General features: G+C 43.5%; 1 pseudogene; it reads left to right on the forward strand.

Annotated features, from left to right (window-relative positions):
* Window positions 1–907: 907 nt before the first annotated feature.
* Window positions 908–2,164, forward strand: LOC102835173 (annotated as a pseudogene).
* The last annotated feature ends 3,513 nt before the right edge of the window (window positions 2,165–5,677 follow it).

Below are 5,677 nucleotides of genomic sequence, written 5' to 3' on the forward strand. Positions count from 1 at the left end.
AGTGTTGGGCTACTAACTGAAAGATTGGCAGTTTGATATCAACCCAGAAGAAAGGCTTAGTGACTGTCCTCTGGTAGGTCACAGTCAATGAAAAAGCCCTATGGAGTACAGTTCTACTCTGAAGCCCATTGGATCGCCATCAGTCAGATTCAACTCACTGTCAACTGTTTTGGTTTGGGGGTTTGGTATACAGTAACTGAGACATCCAGATTTATATAACCTTTTTGGAGTCCTGGTGTGGTACTGTGGGTTAATGCGCCAGACTGCAAAGCCGTTTGCACTGCAAGGTCGGCAGTTCAAGCTCACCAGCTGCTCCTTGGAAACCCTATACAGGGTCTCTATGGGCCGGAATTGACTCAACGGCAATTAACACAGCAACAAATCTGATTTTTACACCAAGTTTGTATATATTTGTGTGAGCTCCTGCATCATCATTCCTGTATATTTCTTTTTGAAAAATAACATTTTATTTCTCTTTACTTACAGTTCAGCCACATTCTCACCTCCTTCCTTTTTTATTAACTGTGGATAGATGCCGATTTATTTACCTTGACAAAGAATGCAGTTTTTTCAAGGCTGTAGCAATCATTTATCTAGCTGCATTTTAATGAAATGGACAATATTGGGGTTTTGCTACAGCAACATTTTAACCCTTACAAATCAATTGGTATTGAATTGATGTGCTATTGTTATCTGTGAACTCCAAAAGTACATATGAATGTGTATGCATACACACACATAGAAAAATTTATGAGAATTTCTATGGAAATGGGAGGCTAAATTTAAGCAGTTTAAAATCCTGTTTAAAATCAATCAATCAGAGGCGGGCTGCACGCAGGGCTGGGGATGGGGCTGACGGCCTGGCAGGTGGTATAGGCACGGGGCCTGGCCCGCAGTCACCATAGCCAAGACCGTGGCCTGTTTCTATGACCTGGACATGGGCAACTTCCACTATGGGGCTGGACACCCGATGAAACCCCATCACCTGGCATTGACCCATAGCCTGGTTCTGCACTTCGGTCTCTATAAGAAGATAATCATCTTCAAACCATATCAGGCCTCCCAGCATGATATGTGCCGCTTCCATCCCTCCATTCCATTGACTTTCTGCAGTGAGTCAGCCCCACCAATATGCAAGGCTTCACCAAGAGCCTTGATGCCTTCAACATGGGTGATGACTGCCCAGTGTTTCCTGGGAACTTTTAATTCTGGTCCCCGTTACACAGGCGCATCTCTGCGAGGAGCAACCCAGCTGAAAAACAAGATCTGTGATATTGCCATTAACTGGGCTGGTGGTCTGCATCATGTCAAGAAGTTTGAGGCTTCGCATTTCTACTATGTCAATGACATTGTAATCAGGCTCCTGGAACTGCTCAAGTACCACCCTCGTGTGCTCTACATCAATATTGACATCCACCATGGTGACGGTGTTCAGAAAGCCTTCTACTTCAGTGACCGGGTCATGACATGTCCTTCCACAAATACAGAAATTACTTCTTCCCTGGTACAGGTGATATGTATGAAGTTGGAGCTGAGAGTGGCCTCTACTACTGCCTCAATGTGCCCCTGAGGGATGGCATCTTTTCCAGCAAGTTATCAACCAAGTGGTGGACTTCTACCAACCCACGTGTATTGTGCTCCAGTGTGGAACTGATTTTCTGGGCTGTGATTGATTGGGCTGCTTCAACCTAAGCATTCGAGGACATAAGGATTGCATTGAATATGTCAAGTACTTCAATATCCCTCTACTGGTGCTAGGTGATGGCAGCGATACTGTCTGAAATGTTGCTTGTTGCTGGACTTATGAGACATCGCTGCTGGTAGAAGAAACTATTAGTGAGAAACTTCCCTATAGTGAATACTTTGAGTACTTTGCCCGGACTTCACAATCCATCCCGATGTCAGCACCTGCATTGAGAATCAGAACTCACATCAGTATCTGGACCAGATCCGTCAGACAATCTTTGAGAACCTGAAGATGCTGAACCACACACCTAGTGTCCAGATTTATGATGTACCCTCTTGACCTCCTGGCCTATGACGGAACAGATGAGGCTGATACAGAGGAGAGGAGTCCTGAGGAGAACTACAGAGGCCAGAGGCACCCAATGAGTCCTATAATGGAGACCATGACAATGACAAGGAAAGTCACATGGAAATTTAATAGCATCTGGGAATGCTCTGTCCCAATGGATTCCTTTTCACCTCTTGGCTAGGCTGAGGGAGAAGGTGTGGCTTCACATTCCTGAACTGGTCACCTCAAGGCTTGTGACCAACTCTCAGGAAGGGTGTATAGTCTACATGTGGGTCTACAACCAACTATCTTCTTTCTTCCCAGTCCCCAAACCTGACAATGGTACCTGTTAGGCAGGGGAGGGAGGTAAGATCAGCTGCCCAGGGTCATTTGGGCAATGGCCAGTCTCAAGCCCTCGGGGCCCCCTCTTAGTCCCTCCTTGCTTCCCTCCAACCTGAGACATTCAGGACTGAACTGGGTGCAGGACTAAGTCTGCCTCTGACCTTCTCTCTCAGGCTCTCCTGCTGCAGGCCTTGCTCCCAGGGTAGGTGAAGAGAGAGCCTTTTAGAGGACTCTGGCTCCCTAGTACCAGAGGAGAGGGTGGGAAGGATATGGAAATTTCATGTTCTAACTTTTTTTTTTACTTTACGTCCATTTTACCACTGTTTTTATCCAATAAATCAAGTTGGTTTTTTTTTTTTTTTTGGGGGGGGGGGCAGAAATCAATCAATCAATTAAAATCCAGCAGTTTTCTCAGATTCCACCTCTTTTAATAACAATTCTGTTTCATGAAAGCATAAACACACATAGTTACCCCTGCACCTGGGAATCTGAGGCACTCTGTAACCTGAAGCAACATTCTTCAGTGCATAAAATGAAAAGGCCTCATAATAAATCCACACACACTACTGTGTCTCAGTTTTGTTGTTGCTATGGTGGTGGTGGTGGTAGTGATTGGCTCTGACTGGACCTCAGGTGCAGAGAGTTGAGGTAATCACGTTCAAAACAGAGTTCTTGATCATCGCTTATCTAGACAAGGCCCCTAGCATTTATTTATTTATTCTCTTTAATTTCCATTTTACCTCCCCCTTATAGATAGCCATGGGAACCCTGATGGCACAGTGGCTAAAGTACTTGGTTGCTAGCCAACCCACCAATTTGATGCCACCAGCAGCTCTGAGAAAATAATATATGCCAGTCAGCTTCTGTAAACATTTACAACCTTGGAAATCCTACAGGACAATTCCACTCTGTCCTACAGGGTTGCTATGAGTTGGAATCACCTTGATGGCTATGGATTTGGTTTGGTTTTGGTATATGTAACCAACCTAATGTATTTAACCTATGAGGTGCCTTCAAAAGTTTTGTGGAAAACTAGAATGAAAAGATAGTGAACTTTGCAGCCCCTCCATATATTGCTCATTTGGAAGGGCCCTTTCAACCTGTCTAATACTTTCCCAGACTGAGTCCCATAGTCATCCTCCACTCTCAGTTTTCTCACAATTTTCTCACCTTTTTCCAGATCTTTATTCAAATACAGTAAAAACTACTCTCATGTTTGCAGCAAAAGCTTATACCTGGAATGGGGTCAGAATGTTTCAAAACAGAATTTTCTTAATAAGCCTTTTTTGTTAGTTTTTATGACTTTTCATTTGCTTGTTCTTCCATAGTCATCCCTACATGGTATGGTTTATAGAAAACATACAGGCTAAGGTTCACAAATAATGAGTACTAGGTACTTGGGCTCTTCATATATGTCAGTTTGTCATACTGCTGTGGTTTTCATGCTGTCGTGATGCTATAAACTATGACACTGGTGTTTAAAATGAGTGACCAGCTGGGACACTCACAATTAACAGGTTTCAGTGGTGCTTCCAATATAAGGAGAGACTAGGAAGAAGGAACAGGTAGGTCCACTTTTGAGGGATTCACCACTGAAAACCTTAGGAATAGCAGCAGAACAATGTCTGGTACAGTGCCGGAAGATGAGTCCTTCAAGTTAAGGAAGAGTTGACTCCTCAGAGTAGAGTTGACCATAATGGCATACTTGGAGCTAAGCTTTTGGGACTTTCCATTGCTGATGAGTCACAACTCAAAATGAGAGGGGAAAGTTACAATTACATCCATTAAGAATCAGAATGTGGAATCTATGAACTATGAAGCAGGTAAAGTACACCTCACCAGATGGAATACACTGGATTTTACTACATCTGTGAGAAGAGATGCTAGAGAAGTTCTGGATCAACCAAAGCAAGGCCACCTGTGCAACAGACCATCAATTGCTCATACGGACGTTAAGGCTAAAGCTGAATTTAGAGACAATTTCAAGAACAGATTTGATGCATTGAACACTAGTGACTAAAGACCAGAAGAGTTGTGGGATGGCATCAAGAATATCATATATGAAGAAAACAAAGGTCATTAAAAAAACAGAAAATCCTTCTGGTTTTAGAGGTGACAGGAGAGACAGGTAGGACAGGTTCCATGGGGAAGAGGCTGAAAACCCAGAGAAGCTGCTTTCATGGAACAGGTCCAGAGCTCTGGATCAACCATAAGGTTCAGGATGTCAGTTTCCCACACTCACCAGTAGAAAAACCATTGTAAAAAGGAAATTATTATGATTTAGGAATCGATTGGGGCATGGGACTCCCTTTGGATTGAGTTCAGAGGATGTGGACACAGCTGGACCGACACAGTGCTAAAACCAGCACAGGGACATTTGCAAAAAGAGATGTAGGGGGATTCTACACATTTTTTCCTCCTCTTCCCTGTCACACCTTCTCTGCCCAGCAGGACATCTTCAGGCATGTGGGCATGCACCCTCAAAATGGTCCAACACTGAGCCCACAGTTTTCACACGGCACAAAGAGGAAGAGCCCCATTGGTCCCATCGGCTGATTCTTTGGCAGCTGATTATGACATCTGACTCTGGGACCCAGCCCCAAAGTTAACTTGTGTGGGACCCTTTACTCCTGCCTACCCAGCAAGAAAAAAAGTAAGTCTAGTCAGACAGACAAACCTTATGTACACTATGTAAAACCCCAACATAAAAGAACACAACTATTTTGAGAATTACTTTGTACACATGCAGATACCTAACTGACCTTCAGACACAAAAATAGTAGACAATCTTTCTCCGATTAACTTCTAAATATCTATCTGCCCACCTCTTTGGTGGTAACTAGAGGAGGGGCCTGAGCGAATGGACACTCCCACCCACTGCTAGAGGTTTCTACGGTGCACACAAACTACCCACACAGAAAAGGCAACTGGCCAGTTGGCTATGGTTTTATTTTTGTTTTAGGATGGTGGTTTTTGTCTCTGCTTTTATATTCCCTCTGTATTTGGTCCTTTAGATTGCACTTTTTTCCTGGATGTGGGAGCTTTTTCTCCCTACATTACTCAAGAAGAGACAGCAATTGTGGCCATATAGCAAAGCTACAAACATACCCCATAATATCCCACCATTGAGATAAGAACCAATAACAACTGCTAGGCATTACTCGCAAAAAGGGAAGCCTATCTCCCTTGATCATATCCACCAGGAGACACTCAGTAAGCTTAACAGCACAGCAATAAACATCCATTAAAGCATTAAAAACCCACCAAAATACTGAAGACGACAAAGAAAATACAATAAAAGATCTCAAACATGTCAAAAAC

This window comes from Chrysochloris asiatica, unplaced genomic scaffold (genome assembly GCF_000296735.1).
Source record: "Chrysochloris asiatica unplaced genomic scaffold, ChrAsi1.0 scaffold00335, whole genome shotgun sequence".
NCBI classification, from domain to species: Eukaryota; Metazoa; Chordata; class Mammalia; order Afrosoricida; family Chrysochloridae; genus Chrysochloris; species Chrysochloris asiatica.